General features: G+C 43.5%; 1 protein-coding gene across 1 annotated transcript in view; it reads left to right on the forward strand.

Moving 5' to 3' along the window:
* Positions 1-4,068: 4,068 nt before the first annotated feature.
* The window catches only part of EIF2AK3 (eukaryotic translation initiation factor 2 alpha kinase 3), a 43,778-nt gene continuing 28,226 nt past the window's right edge, over positions 4,069-19,620 (forward strand). The window contains exons 1-2 of the mRNA XM_027691260.1: positions 4,069-4,216; positions 10,869-10,998. The gene's annotated coding sequence lies outside the window, so the exon portion shown is untranslated. The remainder of the gene's footprint in view (positions 4,217-10,868; positions 10,999-19,620) is intronic.

A 19,620-nucleotide genomic window follows, 5' to 3' on the forward strand; every position in this document is an offset into this window, starting at 1 on the left:
CTGTCTCTGGTTTGATCTGTTGGATGAAGAATTACTTGGGTTTATTCTGCTTGTGAAAAGACTCCAGCAGGGGTGCTGGTATGTTAATTACAACATATGGTCTGAATTCTCCTGGAAAAGGGAGGCTATAAATGATCCTGTTCCAGGGCACTACGAATGGCCCTGGGCACAGGGCAGCCACGAGGTGGCACGCTGGGCTTTCACTGCTGTGCCTTGCTATTCCAAGAGCAAGTTATTCGGGAAAAGCAGGCAGATCCTCAGTGGAGTTAGGTAAAACACCATTCCTGTTAACATCCATCCACCCTGCAAGAACGGGCTTTGATTTCCACATAAATGGCTAGTCAGATTCAAAGTTATTGTCATATGACTGAAATAGATCTCTTATGTCAGTCAGTCAAAACAGAATGGAGGATGTGAGTCATGCTTTGCAAAAAGCAGGAAGTTTGGTTTTATTGGCACAAATTTTTAATACAGAGAGAGAGAATTATACGGCTGTGTTGCCATGTTTGTCATAAGGATTCGAGAATAACATTGTCCATCCCTTAGAGAAATGTTTCCAAAACAGAAAAATAAGAGCTTTTACATTCTGATTGTTATTCCTTATTCCTCGGTGCTACGGAATCTGGGAGGAGTCTAGAAGAAAACGTGCACTTGGTGAAAATTCTTAGAGCCTCCCTTACAATAAAGGGCTGCAATTGGAAGAGTCTGATGTGGGGCGGGGGCTGGGAGGTAACACAAGAAAATGAGGTCATGCTTATGGGTGAGACAGAGACACTTGCTCATGATTGTTATTGCCTTGCCTGAAGCATAATAAATAAACCTTCATAATAAACCATAAATAAACCAGCACAAAGGTAGGAGTGCAAGTCTGCTTGTGACATAATCTGACATTCTGGAACTTGGTTGTGGTGTATCTGTCTCTTAAGTCCCTCCAATAACTGGTGGGACAAGAGATAAGTTATTGTAAAGAGCATGGCACAGAACTAGCTTTTCTTCATAACCTAAAAATATAATGGCGTTTAAAATTTAAATAGTTACCCTTCAACGTGACCATTCAAAACATCACTATGCAAGAAAAATTCATTTAAATGGAGGCAGGTGCAGGGGAGGGCAAGTGAGAGCAGAGAGCCAAACGTGTGAGGGGAGAATAAAAGCCTTTGGCTTGGTTTGCTTAGCAGAACAAGGAACTTGATTACTCTTTATAAACATATGAACAGGGAGACACTCAAGAGAGAGGAGTTATCTAAATAAAGAAAATAGTAGCACAAGACCATATGGGTAAAGTAATAAAATGTCATTTAAGTTACTAAAAATGACATGAGCCATTTGGCATGTGGCACAAGGTAAATTCTTTTGGACTGTGTTATAATGAAGTAAGTAAAAAAACCCAAACAAAAACCTCTGGATTGCAATTCAATGGTTGGCAGGGGAGCAGTGTTCGTGACCTGACTTTGCATATATCTGGTCCTTTAAAAGAGCTGTATTTTCAACTCACTCAATAAGAGTGCAAGCAGGAAGAAAAATTTAGGTAGAAATCTAAAAAAGGCAATTACAAGCTCTTTTTAAAGAGTCCATTGGGTAATCAAAGAGCCACAACTTCAAAATCAAGAGAGAAAATATATTGACAACTCCTGTTTTATTAGTGGACATGAGAGAGTGAGTAAAAACAAATAATAGCCAAAATGGAGAAAGCAAGAAATAAAAAAGTGTTGGTATAAATGAGAAGTTATGAGAAGCAGAGTAATTATTGGAAGTGAAGCACATCAAAGGAAATCCATACCTGTCAGAAACCCCCAGTAATGTTTCTGGCCCATTACTAGATGGACATGATTAAAATGTCAATAACAATGCAGAAGTGTTCATTGAACATTTATGATCTATGTTTGTAAAGAAACAGGAAGATATGTGGTGGGATTACTTAACTGTGATTTAATAGACCTCAGTCCATTAGTAGCCAGTGAAGCTCTAGTCTTTTAGGGAAAACTGTGGCCCAGGAGCACAGAAACAGCTGACTGCAGAGACCCCTTGCCTGTTGATGTTCCTCTTTAGTAAACCTTGATATATTAGGGCAATTCTAGAAAGCTAAAAACGTGCCAGGTTGGTGTCTGTCTTCAGGAAAGGCATTTAGAATGATATATAGTAAATGTAGATCCAATAACATTAGATCTATGGATAATGTGTTGGATAAATACCAAAAAAGGGTGTTATGTGACTCATTAAAGAATTAGTAATGCTGGTCAGAGGTGTAATAGAAATCTCATTTCATGCTTTAAAAGGACAACAAATAATTCAATTTCCTCTGGAAGGTGTAATAAACTTTTAAAAGGATTTTTGCCTAGAACTGCACAACATTTTAATTAAACAGAGTTATAAAGCATCAGTTAAGAATACATTGAACACTGGCCACGGAGATTATTTTTTTCAGAAGTGGTTATAAATCATTACTGAATAAGGCTACTTCTAATGGGACCCTCCAGGATCATGTGTGCTGTATTACACATGTCCTTAATCAATATTTTCATTAGTCATTTGGAAGTAAATACAAAATCAGTCCTAATGCAATTCGCAGACGACATCTGCGGCAGCTGGGTGGTACCTTTAGGATGACAAGGGCCATTGTTCAAAGCAGGGTAACCTGGGTCTGGATAAAGGGAGCCAGACACAAAGCCACCCATCTCAGGTGTGCACAGGGGAAGGAAAGAAACCTGCTGTGTGCTCTCTGTGGGTTACAGTCACCCCCTGTGCAAAGGGGGACGTACCTGGGGGTGCACTACAGCCTTTCCTACCCATGGATGTGGATGGACACAGCATCCTAAATCTCCATATTCTGAATTGCAATGCTGAAAAAAACTGGAAAAAGGGACAGGAAACTGTAATTTAAGGGCAGGAGGAGACACCTCACAATGTAGAGTTTGTAACTAACTTGGTTTGTCACAAAGACACTACGGGGATGAATACGGACACAAAAAGTGTGGGATCACCTGGCTGGGCACAGGTGTGGGGTGACCTGGAGTGGGCACAGGTGTGGGATCACAGGTGTGGGATCACCTGGGATGGACACAGGTGTGGGATCACAGGTGGAGGATCAGCTGGGGGGGCACAGGTGCGGGGTCACCTGGGATGGACACGGGTGTGGGATCACCCGGAGAGGGCACAGGTGTGGGATCACCTGGGGTGTGCACAGGTGGGGGATCACCTGTCCTGCCCTGGACCGCCCGGGGGGGTGACCTGGGACTCACAGAATCAATGAAGTTGGACAAGATCTCTGCGATAACCGGGTGCCACGTCCAGTCTCTCCCCACACACCCCCAGGGGCGGTCGCTCCCTCAATTCCCCGGGCATCCCATTCCCAAAGGCTCCGCGGGCGCCGCTCCCGCGTGACGAGTCCATGTCGCTCCGGGGGGGCCGTTCCTCGCTCCCCCCCCCCGCCCCGAGGTGGTTCGCTCCGCTGGCCACGCCCCTCCCGCGCGCAGGAACAGCCACGTCTCCAACCCGGCCGGGGAGGGGGCGGGGCCACACCGCCCGCGCGCGCCCGCCGGCAGCCAATGGCGAGGCGGCCCGGTGAATCATGCGCTCGGCCATTGGCCGGCGCGGCGGGCGGAGGAGGTGGCGAGCGCGGCGTGGCTCCCATTGGCCCGGCGGGCTCTGTTGACAAACACCCCGGCTCCGTCCCGCCCCCTCGCCGCGCCTCCCGCCAATTAGAGCGGAGGGGAGGGCTGAGCGGCGTGTCGCCGGGCCAATAGCGTGCGCGTCCGCCTCGCCGGGGGGCGGGCGCGCGCGCGGTGCCGGTACGTGGCGGGCAGGGCGGGGCGCGGCGGTCAGGGCGGCGCGCGCGGCGGGCGCCCATTCCGCGGCGGCGACAGCGGCGACAGCGACAGCGGCGACAGCGGCGTTCAATGTCCTAACGGGGAGCGGCGGTGGGCGAGCCGGGCCCCTCCATGCGGGGGCCGCGGGGCCGCAGCGCTCTGGCCGCCTTCGCGCTGCTGGCGGTGGTGCTGTGGGGGGGAGCGGCGGGCGGCCCGGAGCCGCCGCGGCCGGGAGATGCCGCGGCCGCCGTGGAGGCCGCGTTCGGGCTGGGGGCGGCCGCCGCGCCCGCCGCCCTGCCCGCCGGGCCCGCCGACGTGACGGTGGAGGACGATGAGGGCAGCGTGGCCCCCGCGGCGCCCCCCGGAGAGCAGGAGGCGGAGGGGAGCGGAGAGGCCCGGAGCGGCAGCAGGTGGGCGGGGGGGGTGACGGGGGCTGGGGATGCTGAGGAGCGGTCGGTGAGTGGGAATAGTTGGGGGGGTCAGGTGCCTGGGGCTGCTGAGGGGGGGGGGGGTGGGTGGGGCTGCTGAGGGGGGGTCAGTTGTCTGGGGATGCTCAGGGAAGTCGTGGCTGGCCTGGGTTGGGGTGGGTGCCTGGGGCTGCTGAAGGAGTCAGGGGTCAGTGCCTGCGGCTTCTGAAGAGGGCTGAGTGCCTGGTGAGAGTGAGTGGGTCAGTGGGTCAGCGAATGGGTGAGGGTCGGTGTTTGGGGCTGCTGAGGGGGGTCGGTGCCAGTGGCGGGGTCAGGACGGAGATGGTGGGGAGGGGGCTCGGGTCCGGTGTGGGGGTGCTTGTCGGGGGTCAGTGCCTCAGAGGAGTGCCCAGGGTCGGTGTTTGGGGGTGCAGGGGGCAGACACGACTGTGCCTGGGCTGGGAATCAGCAGCTGGGGGTGTCGGGGAGGAGGAAAGGAGCTGCGATGTCCCGGGGGTCGCATGTGGGGAAGGGGCCGTGCAGGAGTCGGAGTAGCGCTGGGATGGGTCGGAAGTGTCGGAGTGGAAAAAGCGGAGAGGAGAAGCGGGAGAGTCAGAGATGGAGTGATGTTGGGCTGTGGGACACGCAGGGAAGCGTCCCGGTCGGGAGGAGAGGCGCAGGGAGTGGAAGAGGTGAGTCCCGTGATGGGGCTGCAGTGATGGACAGGCTGGACCGAGGGGGAGGATGTGACAATGAGCAAAGGGAACTTCGGGACCTCGCCAGCGCTGAAGTGCTTGTTCTTCACGCCGTTGTTAGCAAGGAGAAAGGGTGCCTTAGTTCTTAGACAAATAAGCTGCCGGATGTCACGCTATGTGACATCTGGCCCGTCTGCTCACCCTGGTAATACCACGTCTCGATCCCTTCCTTGCCCTGGTCCCAGGTGGCAGTTCTGTGCCTGCGGGAAGGAGACCCGCATCTGTGGTCTATAAACTCTTCCCAACACCTGCAACTCGCAGTTGTTCAGAGCATCGTGTCCCTCTCTGTGACCGCTTCTTTCTGTTTTAAAGAAAATTCAGTTCTCCTGTTTACTTGATTGCCTGTTAAAGCACAGACACGGGGGTGTGCCTGAAGGGAAGCCAGACGAGCAAGACAAATTGATGAACAAGTTTCATAATATAACAAGGGGAAATAAAATACTTAATAACTGCGCGTGGCAAGAAGCTCTGGCAAAAGCACGATTTAGATGAATGACTCAAGTGCAGAAATGTTACTGAGCCGTTTCCCGTCTGTTTCTGAATTGGCTGGGAGCGATGAGGTGATAAGCCACAGCCAGAGTTTAAAGGAAGAAGAGCATGACTAAATGCTGTATTTGAGAACCTCTTCTAAAAATGAATAGCCCAAAGCTTGTTGTTAGTATATCTGAGCATTCACTTAGAGGAATAAGCTGGCTGATAACTTCGTATCCTGTTTTCTTTGAGGGCGGTCTCACCAGTTAGCAACAGGATCATTCTTTTGTGTATCAGCTCATCAAAATCCTACCCAATGTATTGCAATTCTACTGTATTCAATTTTTAGTAACACCTTTGTTTATTTAGCTCTGAAAATTTTTAAAAATACATTTTCTCTTTGACTACTAGAGCTAACCAGAATACACTGAAGATGTTCAATGTAGTAAATTAAGCCTGAGATTAAATGTAGCTGTTCTGTAATTGATTAGTGCGTAGGAACAGATTTGCTGTCATCAAATAAAAATAGAATGGCTGCCTGGCCATAGTATTTGCCTGCATTTCTTTATTTTTTTCATCTGTATTTCTGAGATTTCTACTGACCTCAGGTAATTGTTTTTCAGCAACATCTATGTAATATAACAGGGTAGTATAAGCTGAAAAAAAAACAAAACCAAAACCTCACCTATTTTTTGCTGTAGAAAAATTAATGTTTGGCTTTCAAGATTTTTTTAAATTTCCTAGGAGAAAATGGGAGGGTTAGTGAATTACTGTGCTCTTTGCATACAAACATGCAGGTTTGGCTGTTAGAATAGCTGCTTGGAGTTCAAGTTTGACAAGCAGCTGTACTTGCAATGTCCCAAATGGCTTTTGAGGGTTGAGGTTATTAGTGTTGAGGGTTCTTTTAAACTGAAACAGGAATAGTGGTAAATGCTGTACCAAAATGATGGCAAGTTCTGCTTTGTTTTCCTAACAAAAGCAACTTATTTGAATCAATACAAAGTTTTGGTGCAGTGAAAGGGTGGAGGTGAACTAGAGAAGTGTTCCTCCTCTGTCCTGTCTACATCTTCCCTTGCCACCTTAGCCCTTTCCTTCTCTTTGCAGGTAAATCACATACCTTCAATTCTGTAAGGTAGATCAGGCCACTTGATCTCAAAAAGTGATCTGTTTTCCTGATGGGATACAAATAAAGGATTTAAGGCCCGGAAATGGCCGTTTGTCAATGTACGTGGAAGTTTGTAGTAGATGTTTTGCATAGTTTCAAGGGGGAACATTATCACTGCACTCGAATAGCAAGCTCCTGTCTGTGAGCAGAAGGGAATAGGAGATGGTAAGAAAACATTTTCTTTTAGCCCTGGAGGCTGTTTGTAGATGGTCAGGGTGGGGGAAGTATGTCTAGATGTGTTTTCATAGTGACAAAGTGCAAATAAAATCTGACTATACAAAATTAGCTTGTTCTCTGCCTGACTACTGATATCTTTGTATGCTCTGTGTCCTGGCCCCTTGCTTTAGTCCTGTGCTGGCCATCTATAAGGGCCCAGAAGGGATTTTCTTCTCCTCCGTCTCTTGGTTCATAATATATTCTGGACCAGGAGCTACAGGCAAGGTGAAGTTCATGTCTTTATTTTACTGATGTTCGTTTTTCAGGTGTCTGGTTGATGGAGCCTGGGATTTAAGTAACTGCTTAATCTGGAATAATTCCTTTTTGTATCTTTTTTATTCTGGTCCAGGCTCGTGGAGACTATTGAATTGTGGGTTTGTGGTGTTGGTGCTCATTTTTTTCCCCATCTCTAATATCTCTGTGATGTGTTTCACTCCCCAGTCTAGTCCATGGTTTACTTTCAACAAATATCTTGTTTCAGGAATGTGCAGCCTTGATGCTGTTTGTCTCTATCCTCCTCACTTCCTTGGTGTTGCAGTTGTGTCTTTTGACCTTTGCCCTGAAGTTGGGTAATATTTGGTGTTTTCTGTGGGATGGTGGTATGCAGGATGGAGTCTGGTTTGGTGGTGTTCTCAGACTTGTGTGTTGCTGGAAGCTGCCTTTGTTGGTCAAGGTAGTCTTTAAGCTCTATCCCAGACAGGAGGTGATGTTGATAAAGCCAGTGATAAGGTGTATTTTTCAGAAAATGGGAGAGTTTATCAGGCTTGACCAAAATAGAAACTGCTTCAGAAATTCCTTTTCATTGCAATTTGTCAATCAGGTGTCCCAAAGATGCATCCAAAATAATGTTTTTTCCAGTTTATTGTAATGGAATTACAGGTACAGCCCTGACATCTTCAGCCAGCAAAGGCTTGCAAACAGATGGCTGAAAGGACCCTCTTTATTCTTGAATTGTGGCTGTATTCTGCTGGTGTTTCTAAGAATTTGCTGTAAGAATTGGGCATAATACACTGCAGTAAACTCACAGTAGGGCTGTGGGGTTGTCACCCCAAGTCACCTGCCTGTTTTTTAAGCTCTGAAATAGTTCCCTGAAGCAGTTACCTAAACTGCTTTTATCAGAACATGTTAATTCTAGTGCTTGATTAGACTACCTGAGCAATGGGAAGATCTCTTGTCACCACTTCATACTCTCAGTACAAAAGCTGCAAGCAGTGGAATCTCGCAGGGGAAGGGGGGAAACTTGAAAAAATGGAAAATCTGATAGTGGGAAAGTGTAGCACTACCGTAGGTCTTGGGCATGTGTAGACAAATTTAGGATTTTACACCAATTAGAGTTCAAGTGACAGGATTTAAACTTACTGGAGTCCATCAGAGAAGAGGAGAATGGGGGTTAAGATTTTAATTCTTAGAAAAACAGAGTAAGTACTGAAGGATTTTATTACAAGAGTAAGGATTTTTAGCGATTTTTTTTTTTCTCACATGCAGTATTATTTTTGAAGAGCAAGATAAAGGTGTAACCAGAAACATGGATATTTAGTTCAAAACGAGTCACTCATTAAAAAATCAGAGAGAAATGGATGTTTTTCTTGTGCCTAGTTCCAGTTCTGAAGGTAGCCACCTGCAAGATAAAGGTGTAGCCAAGCTGGTCCTGTTCCTATGTGTCATGGAAGTGTTTGCTTAGGAGGTGAAACAAAGTCCATTCTAGAGCTATGGCCAAGGGGACAAATAAAGAGTTCCATTGCATCCAAGAAAAGTCAGGATTTTTATGATTTGCAGAAGCAGTTGGTTAAACCAGTTTCTCCAAGTGTGTGCTGTTGGTTCAAAGGTTCCCCACATCCTCCTCCTCTTTTCTAATCATCTAAACTTAAAACTGAAGTGTGGTTACACTATGATTTGGGTGGCTGGAGGGCAGGATGCAGGTGCAGATTCCAAAACTGCCGTCTTGAGTGGCAGTGGAGAGGATTAAATAGTGAGGGAACTCGTAGGGAAGGCTCAGGTTTGCATCTGGTGGGGAAAGATAATATGGAAAGGTAAGATACAAAGGCATAAAACATTTGTTACCTGAGGGAGAAGTCAAATGTGAAGAATTAGATAAAGGAAAACAATGGGAGTACATGGGAAGCAAACATTTCACAGTGTGATTTTTGGGATTTTTCTTCTCTGCGTTATTGCTGTCAAAATTCCCTTCATTCCAGCTACATTTCTACCTTTTTTTTATAACCTAGTTGTCAGGAGGATCAACATAAAATTTAAGTAGACCCACTTGGAATAATTTTTTTTGTGCAGTGCTAGAGGGGCTTCAGATAGATTGTTTTACCATAAAGCAAACAGATGCTGTTAAATGTGTGTCCAAGGCCTTTTAGTGTGAGAGCACTTGTTTACAGCGCTTGAGAATAGTCAGACTCCTGCAATCTGGTTTATTATTAACCCAGTCTTGGTTTCTGTACAGTTGGAATAAGTGTTTGTGCTCAGCTTATAAAAACTTAAGTCTTCTACTGTGCAAATATTTGCACAATTGGTATTTTTCTAACAATTTCTTAAACTTACCTTTTGGGGAGGAATGTGATGTTTGGCTGCCTTCAGAAGTAGGAGCTGCTGTGGTATTTTTGGCAGAGGTTGAAGATGTATTTACTTTTCTGTTTATTAATAGTATAGTGCTATAGTACATTATAAGGTCCCATAAATTGTTTGGGCTGCTTTTACATGTAAAACTGCCTTGTTTTACATGACCTTTGTTATAGGTGATGTAATGAGCCATTATTCCTGAATGTGTTTTTAAGAACATGGTTTTGGTTTTTCCTTCCTTAAAGCACACTGAAAGCCCCTGTGTTTCCTCCCTAAATTTCATGTTACTACCCTGGTAACTTCAGACAATCAAATATATTTGGCTTCAGTTCTACGATAATTTATTGTCCTTTATTGTTTAAAATAAAGATTCCTATACATGTCTGTGTGTGCATTACCAGCCCCCTGCCCTTTCACCTCCACCTGAAAATGGTTAATTTCCCCATCACTTTATTTGCACGGTCTCTTATTCTCATTGAAACCAGTGACTATAAAGGTCCTTCTGGGTCACCAGATCCAGCCCCCCCTCAGTGCAAGCAGCCTGTAAAGTGATCAAGCTCCACTCCCACAGCCTTTGAAGATTGTTGAGCCTGCTGCAAGCCAAAACTGACAACACAATCCCAGCCTTTTCAGGTCAGAGAGAAACAATCTTCAAGGGAAAAAAAAGCCCTTCAAAAGTGCCTTGTCAGTGCTTTGTCTCTGATGTGTTGTTTATTTTGTTTGTTTGTTTATTTTAATGCTGGAGTTCTACCCCAACCAGAAATGTTTATTCTAATTGTACAGCTGTGTAAGAAAGAAGATTTACTGAAATCGAGGAGCTTCAGGCGCTGTAGAAATCAGCAGCCGGCCTGCCATGGCCACGTACCCCCAGACATCAGAGTGCTTAAAGCCTGAGCTGCATAAGGCACTTTGCTTGCTTTGTGGTCTGCAGGTGTTGGAGGTTGTTTCTAGTGCCCTGTGAGTGCCTTAGGAGGGACTTGAGAGATTTGTCAAATAACCAGGATTTCCATGTTTGATCGTAAAGCCATTGAAAACTTAGCTGCAACTTAGTATTTCTTACCTCCTGATTTGCTGGGCTAAGAGTTTCATGTTTAGGTTACTTTGAAAGGATGGGTTAAAGATCAGTTTGGAAGGGATTGGGAAAAGTAGGATCCATACTGGTCTTACAGATACCTCAAAAATATTATCTCATTCGGTGTTGAGGTGTTAACATCTGCATTTGTGGGAGCAAAAAGTCAAGTATCTTACCTAGAAACTGAACTCTGAAAGTGTCTTATAACATGTAAATTAGTTTATGACATTCAGCCAGAGACTTCAGCTCTTCTACACCAATAACTCTGTTATTGGTCTGGGTAGAGCTACCAAGCTGAACTGCTGTTCTGCAGAGTATAGAGACTTAACTTTGGAGTTGCATTTTACTAAACATAAAATAGGTGAAGTCCACACTGCTGTAGTTTTGACTGTGAACGTTTCCAACTTGCAGATCTCTAGTAATTATCAGCACTTTGGATGGACGAATTGCTGCACTGGATCCAGAAAATAGTGGGAGAAAACAGTGGGATCTGGATGTGGGATCAGGTTCTCTTGTGTCATCCAGTCTCAGCAAACCAGAGGTAAGGCTTAATCTCTGTCCGGACAAAATCTTTAAAAACAGAATTGTTTCTAATAAAATGAAAGCACCTTCCTCTCTGTTTGGTAGATGTTAAAACAATGCAGCAAACTTTTAGCTACAGAACTTTATCCAGACTGTTCTGAAACTTTTTTTTTTGGAGTGCTTACATCATGTTGCCATTTCAAACTAGAGTGTGTCAGCATTTTGGCCTTGGCATTGATGTATGTGATAACTATCAAACCAGATGATGTAACCGAGTTTGGGAATTGTAGGTAATTGCTGATTGAAAACAAGTTACTTGTAATTTGAAGCAAATAAAAGGATCATCTGCTTTGCATTACTAAAGTATGTTTTGGCAAGTACTGGCTTTTTTTTTTTTTGTCCCTCAAGAAAAGCAAAAGTCCTTGTGACTTAATAGATGAACAAAGGATTGTTTTGGGTGTTTTAGACTAGATAAGCAGGCTGCCTGTGAAACACAATGTCTTAGCAATTAAACAGTGCTGAAGGTCACCCTGAAGTACTAAGTTGTAAAGGGAGGGTTGCATCACTTCTTGCTGGTGAACTAACTGTAGGAAGAAAATCTGGAGTTAAATCTTGTTTGGTGCTATTTCCACCATCAGTTTGAATGAACTTGGGCTAAAAGTTAGAAGGAAGGGGTTTTTTCCCTTTCTTTTTCTTTTCTTTTTTTTTTTTTTGGTTGTTGTTGTTTCTGTTTGTTTGGTTTTTTGTTTGTTTGGGTTTTTTTGTTTGTTTTTTTGCCTGCACTGGAGAAGTGAGATCTCTGAGTCATTCTCTCCTAGAATGAGGAATAAAAACACCAATGTAGTTTGTAGTGATGACAAAGTACACGGTCCTTCCCTGTCATGGATGGTTGGATTTGATGACCAGTCCTATATCATATTTTTGCACAATGATCATCAGAAAATGAAAGTTGAATTCAGGGTTATTCATATTGTATGAGCTTCTTGCTTGTGGTTCTTTGTTGCTGTCTGTGGAGATGCCCTCTGTTCTGGTGAAAAGAAGTCTAAGGAAAGATTTGATCTGTTTAGGTGCTAGCGTAAGGATGAGAGCTAGTAACGAGTATCTCAGATTGCAAAAGTAATATGAATATTAATTCATGTTCCTTTGTTTCTGAGAGGGAATTTTATTTATGGATGCAGCTTTTGGAGATTTGTTCAGATGTGTTCTTGTGGTTTAGAAAACATGCTGTAGGAAAGAAGAACTTCCCCCTAAAAATATGTTCAAGAGCAGAATTGAAAAGAGTGCAGAAACTGTGGAGAAGTGTAAAGTGGAAGGTGTCAGGGATAGTGTGATCCTTCACAAATGTTTTCAATGCCAGATACTTAAAATACTGGTCTGTTACCTGTTGCTGCAAATGACCACATGAAAACAGAATCACCGGTTATAGAAAGAACATATGTGAAATCTGAGCAAATATAAACTTCATTTTTCACTACAAATTAAGGCAGGAACCCAGGCTTTTAAAGATTTTTGGGAATGCAAGCATTTCGGAGTATAGAAGTGTTTTTGCACGTCTAGATTTTGTCACTTAACTGGTCTGTCCAGAGTTCTGATATTTTCCCAATGTGGTATGACTGTAGATCTAAAGGTTGATGATCGAACAACAAAAATTGTATCTTGTCCGTGCAATATTTAATTGTCTTTTGTGGCTACAAGTCAGTAGGTCATAGGAGTCATAAAAATACACTTTTAAAGAGAGTTTGTTATGCATAGAGGAAGTTGAGCTTTCAGATAAAGCTGCGACTGAAGACACTGATGGATTTTGGCAGTTAAGATGCAGAGCCTGTCAGAGAACTAATTTTGGAAGTAAAACTTCATTTTGGCCTTTTAGAAGCCGTTAAGCATTATGAATATGGACCTTTTTAGACTTACTGTCATGTAAACAAATGCTGTTAAGACAGAATTTAACAGGAAACAAAAGTAATGAATACTCCGAATAAACTGCACTTAAATATTTAAATGTTTAATCTGCTGTGGGTATCAGCTGAAGGACTTCATGCAGTGAACCTAGAATCACTTGAGTAATTTGCATAAGTGTTGGGAAAATTCTAGTTTAGGTCAAAATACTAAATTCATTGAAGTTTCAGAGTCTGTCATCTCCCCGCTCGATGGTATTTCCTCTCTGTTTTGGACATGTGGCATGTTTAGTTTTACTCTCTCAAACTAAGTATTGAGGCTTTTTTTTCCTCTTCCAACATTTTTGAGGTAACAAGGGTTTCTGTGCTAGCAACCACAAATAATTAATCATAAAACCGTAGTATTATGTAAGCTGTTAACCTACATCTTCTTACAAGAAATGGCAGATGAGAAACTCTTTTTGCATTACACTTGCAGTGATAAAGATTTGTGTTCTTTCAGAGCGAGCAAAGTGTGTGCTTCTGTGTCTTCACTGTTTTGATGAGAGTTTTTTAAACTATCTTGAGTTAGAGTGCAATGAACTGTTGTTCTAGGTTGTGGGGCAAAAGCATGAATTTAATTTCCAAGTGCTTTTTAAGAATAGACATTAATATCTTCAAACTTGCAGTGTTTAGTAGAACTGTAGTTACTTCCTTTGCCTGTAAAATGTCAACCTGGCTGTCTGGAGCTCGTGTGTTAATTAGCAAAGTGAGGTAGTGAAATTTCAAGTGTTCCAGCAGCTCTGTCAGACGCTTCAGATCTTGAAACTACTGCTTAAGACACTGACAAGTGAGATGTTCATCATTTGTCATGTGAACAGATCAATTAGAAAGGAAAGGCTGCTGAAGAACTAATTGTGTGTCTGGGTAACTAAAATGCTAAAATTCTTTCCTTGGCTCTAAGCCCCAACATAAACAAATCATGGTCAGGATGCCAATGCTGAAAAGTTATGACTCTGCATTTCAGTCTTGTGCATAAGAATTAAAAAACTCTGTTTCTCTATGGGTTGAGGTAAAATGGAAAACCCTTCTCTGTATGGTTACAACTCCAAGTCTTCTTATTACTTGCATGTAAAGAATGCTTGATGAAGTTCAGAGAAAAGTCACTGAGTCACAACTTCTCTAAAAGAGAGCTTACTTTTAATGGAAATACTTTACTCTTTAAAACTTAGGTTTGTAATTAATACATTGGCTGTACTTAAAATACTTTTGGGAGAATCAGCCTGTTGAAGTAATGATGCTCAATCATAGTGAAAATGGAGAACTGCCTCTTAAGCAGTGGGAACGGTCCATAGCACATCATAAGACTGTTGTAATTTGCTAATAAGGATGGTGCATTCTCTTACCTTCAAGGCTTTATACTACATTCCTTAATGGGTTTCTGTCTTTTAAAGGATCTATCAATGAGAGAAATGCAAGTGTGAACTTGCCTGTATATTAAAATGACTGGCCAGCAGTGGCTGGCATGGTTTGTGGGACAGTGGGAAGCTGGAGAAGAGATGGAGTCAGGGAAAAAAAAACCTCCTGTGGGTTGGGTGGATGGTGGAGATACTCCTGTGTAAGAGCTAGTGGCTGGTGTTTGATGAGAAAGGGGAGAATAGTGGGATACTGGGTGGTGATGAGGTGAGAGTAACAGCTTAAAAACACTTCCAGGAAGGTGACACCACTTTTCCCTGTGCTGTCAGAAGTGCTGCAGGAGCTCGAAGTTGTTTCAGTGCTCTGGGCAGAGGCTGCGCTGGGATGGACTTGATAAAAGTAACTGCCCTGGCTCGGGCTTGGGCTGTTAGATACTAATCCCTAAGTAAGCATCTTATTCCTTATTTGAGACATTGAGGATCATGGGACAAAATCAGTTTCCGCCCACAAGGCTGACATTTATAGCAGTCAGAGTAAACATGCCACTGTATCCTGGAAAAATGGAATAATTGTTATGCCATGTCACCAGATCTGTCAACACCCTTATGCCTGTAAAGACTGTTATGACCTTAGAATTGCACTGTATACATATATATCTTAATTTTTATCTTGTGATAGCCACATAAAATCAAGTCTTGTACAAACTGAGGTATCTTTGTCGTCTTTTTTGGACATAAAAGTGGCATGTTTTTGTGGAATTACATTTTTTCTCCAGAGAAATGTGGAGATGCAAGGAAGTTTTATACTGAAGTCATCTGACACCTCATTGTAGGCAAATAGATACCTTAAGCAAATTATTCCTTTTTTGCCCTTTGGAGAAGACGAACTGGCGCTGAGAGCAGTGAGTTGGGAAAGGATTTTGAAGTCTCAAAAAAAATCCACTAGTGCCTGGATTTAATGTACACTATGAGTGTATCTTCTTTTTGGGGGGGTTTCTTTTTCCTTCCCTTTATCAGCATCATAAACCTTTCCAAATTTTCAGTGATTTGGTTCCCCAAAAGAAATACTAAATTCTACTGTGAAGTGTCCAGTCACCTGGGATTCATTTTGAGGTACTGACTGCCTGCACTTTCCTGCACTTTGGACAAGGTAACCTCTGTAACCAGTCAAGCCAGAGAAGAGCCAAAATCTGCCTTGGGTTGCTTTGGGAACACAGGAAGAAACTCAGCAATTCTCATCCTTCGACCTCTTACCCTTTGGAATGGAAGAAAACTCAAAATCCACACTGAAAAGGGTCAGGACAAGACGAGGTGGAAACGCCCTCTGAGGGGCTTGAATTGTGATTTTTTATGTGCCCTCCCAGAGGTTTGGGGAGGGTGAATAATTTAACTTTGAAACAATTAGGAAAGTCTCACCCACCACTTAGGGCACTCCTACAGCAGCATTTTATTAGTTTGAATAAAAATTAGGTTTTTGTTTGGTTCACAGCTTTTTACTATAGTTGTTTTTCAGTTGAGTCACTGCCTGTAAATATCATCCAAGGAAAAGCTGAGATATGTTTGTCTTGGGTATGGGTGGGGAACACTTAAGGCTGTCAGTCAGACTTGAGTGTTTTCACTTAAAAGGTTATTACAGCAGCTGTTAAATGCAGTGCTGAATATTAGGAATTTATATTAATCGTGCATAAAACTATTCTGACTCTGCTAACACTCAACTGGACAAACAAAAAGGAGGTTTGTCTCAAACTACACAAACATTCTGAGAAAATGGCTTTCTCTCTGAATTCTGCTTAAAAATGAATGGCTCTGTCTAGTTTGCTATTGTTAATTTTAACTTTTAATGTATTTGTGCAGCTTAAAAGCATCTGGCCTGGGACACACCAGCAGCAGAACCGATCTCTTTGTGCACTGCACAGGTTTCTCACAGGAGCAGATGCTGTGCTGTGGGGTCAGACTTTCATATACAGAGAATAGCAAGTTGGTTCTCTGAAGTGTTTGAGTGTGTGCAAGTTTTTAAAGGGCAGTTTTACTCAAAGGGAAGAATGAAATTTTTTAAAGATCTATTAATGCTGTAAAATTACTTTCCAGCTGTAGTATGCTGTGACCAGGTGTAAAGCCCTGAATTGCCACTCTGTTCAAGCAGGCAGAGTGTAAATCAGTGGTCTGGTTATTGCCTAATCTGGGGAAAATCTATCTCCTTGTAGGTAAGGTGGTATAATTTTTGGTTGTCTAAGAGTGTAAAAGAGCATTCTAGTGTCCTGTAGCTGGCCCTTATTTTTGTGTACTACTGAGACCACCAGATGCTTTGATAGCTGAAGATATGATTCCTCTAGAGGAAGGCTGAGGCATCATCTGGTTCTCAACAGAACAGGTTTTCTATAATAGAAATGAAATTAAACTGTACTAAATGAAATACGAGACGTGGGGATCGATTACAGCAGTTTTGTTGTTGAAGGTTGGAGATGACCAGTTCAGAACTGAAAAAACTGTGTACTGAGAGATCCCGTGACAGGTTATCAGCTGCCCATCTCCATTCCTCTGCAGGGCAAGGAAATGTGATCTGTGTTGCCTGCGGGGAAGAGAGAGATAGAGAGATTAGTGCCTTAAACGGTCCTGGAAAAGCTCGTAATGAATAACAAGTGAGTGTCCAGAATTGTACTTCAAAGCAAGATAAATTGTAATTGCAATTGATGAAGAGAAGGCTTATTAGGGCTTTCGGGGGTGTGGAGCCTGTGTTTTGCAGGGAGAGAATGGATGTGACTGCTCTCTAACTACATGGATGTGTTAGGATTCTTGATGGAACAAGCGGTTCCTTTCAATTCTGTTGCTGGAAAAACACACGGTGTGCGTGGACATGAAGAGCTGACAGGCTTGGGAAACTTCACTAGAGACACCTGTGGATTTCTGAGGACAGATTTTTGCTGCTTTCTTGGTGAAACTAAAACGTATCAATTATAATTCTCTTGAAAATAAACTCCTAATGATGTTTAGTGGACAAAAAGTCACCAACAAAAGACTGTTTTAAAGTACTCTGATAGCTTGAAGTTGTGCTACTCTAGGAAACGCAACCAACTCTTTAAGTGGGAAGTGGTAAACTTCCTTGAGGAGAACGGGAATTGCTGACAGATGCCTGAGCTGAGTGGGTGCTTAGTATGATGCAGTACCGTGTTTTTTTGTTGAGATGACAAGTATGGCCATTGCTTAGACAAGTAGTCTTGTGTATTTATCGACACTGCACATCTTCAGTCACCTTAGTTCAATGTCTTGTTCAATTAAAAAACCAAAAGACTTCCTGAAGCTGCAGATCGGTGGCTGCCTTGCTGACACTGGTTGTAGTTAGCACTGATAAGGCCCTGATGAAGTGCTGATGTGCGTCCTTTCACTGTGTTTTAAGGATGTTTGGGGGGGATGACAACTTCTGTTACGAGACGTGGGCAGCTACAGAACAGGATATTGTGGCTTGCGTGATACCAGAGCTCTCAACTCTGGTCCTCACAAGTGATGCTCTGCCTTGAACAAAGCCAGGAAAGTTTCTCTGAGTCACTCTGGGCTAATGTTTACAACTAACTTTCATTTCATGCTCACAGATATAGTCAAAATCATGCAAATATTGGAAAGGTTGTTTACCATCAGCACAGTCTCTATTGTTTAATTGTCTTTAATGGAAACATGAAATGGTTTAGGTTGGGATAGACCTCTAAGATCGCAGAGTCCAACCCTTAACCCAGCATTGCCAAGGCCGCCACTAAACCACATCCCGAAATGCCACATCTGCATGGTTTTGAAATCCCTCCAGGGATAGTGGCTCCACTACTGCCCTGGAGCTGTCTGTTCAAATGCTTGATCACCCTTTCAGTAAAGAAAGTTTTCCTTATAGCCAATCTCAATCTCTCCTGGTGCAAGTTGAGGCCATTTCCTCTTGTCCTATTGCTTGTTTAGTGGGAAAAGAGTCTGACCCACCTGGCTACAACCTCCTTTCAGGTAGCTGTAGAAAGCAATAAGGTCTTCCCTGAGCCTCCTTTTTTTCCCGGTCTAAATAACTCCAGCTCCCTCAGCCACTTGTTGCAAGTCTTGTGCTCTGGACCTTTCACCTACTGGGTCAAAATAAGGGCAGGGAGAGAGTTCATAATTTAATTGCCTGCAGCACACTGTGTGTTCAGCAGTTCTGGTGTTTACAGATATAAAAATGGATCTAGTAATATATAGACAAATACCTGTTTCAGATAATGGATAACTTAGTTGGGATTCAGCTGCCCAGTACACAACAAAGTAATTTACTGTGCTCTAAAGCCTTTTTAAACTTTCAGCCTATATCTTTATCAGTATACAGAAGTGCCTGTTTCAAGGGCTAAACATTTTAGACAGTTTAGCAAATCATTCCTCCAGCAGCACAGCTGCTGACATCTCATTTCCGAATTTCTTCTGGACTTTGTGCTCCATAAGGAGGTAACTATTAATCTTTCTGTCAGGCTCACTGCATGTTTCTTTCACTCTACTTTCTTTGTATCCTTGAAAGAGGAGACTGTGATTTTCTGTGTTCTGTCCTCCTCCTATCAGGCTCTCTTCCTATAGGAGTTGCTCTATGGCTTAATTTTTCAAGACACACAGACTTTGTGTCCTTATCTGAAACACCAACCTGTCCAGGCAGGGCCAGGGGAAGAAACACTCAAGGTCCAGCAGAGATCAGCTTGAATCCTGGACCCCTGAAGTGCCATGAGCTTCTGCTGTTGCCCGTGCTCCGTGTCTCTGAAGAGCAGCATCTTGGTCAGCTCTCAGTGGTGCTGTAGGAGTCCAGGTAGTCTGTAGGAGAGCTTTGAGGTGGGGAAGAGTTAAAACATTTTGTTAAAACATCCCAATAACGGAACAGGACTGTGGTGGGTTGACCCTGGCTGGACACCAGGTGCCCACCAAAGCTGCTTTGTCACTCCCTTCCTCAGCTGGACAGGGGAAGGAAAATACATTGAAAGGCTTGATAAGGACAGGGAGAGATCACTTACCAGTTTTGTCACAGCCAAAAAAGACTTGGGAAAACTAGTTTTATTACCAATCAAACCAGAGTAGGATAATGAGAAATAAAACCAAATCTTCCTCCTCATGGGAGGATTCCTCATGTTCTTCCCCTGCTCCAGCATGGGGTCCCTCCCAGCCCTGTAGTCCCCCCCCCCAGTACCAAAGCCTTGCCATGCAAACCCAATACAAATACCAATTTTACCATGGTGGCTGATGAACTTCTGTGTAGGGCTTCTTTCTGGAGAGGCAAGGCTTTGAGTAATTTTCATTTTCCTCACTAATCTCCTCCCTTATGTGCTGTTAGTTTCAAGGAGCTCAGTGATGGGCTCTGTAGCAGCAGCA

Source organism: Neopelma chrysocephalum, unplaced genomic scaffold, assembly GCF_003984885.1.
Source record: "Neopelma chrysocephalum unplaced genomic scaffold, ASM398488v2 Primary Assembly neopelma1_83, whole genome shotgun sequence".
Classification (NCBI taxonomy): domain Eukaryota; kingdom Metazoa; phylum Chordata; class Aves; order Passeriformes; family Pipridae; genus Neopelma; species Neopelma chrysocephalum.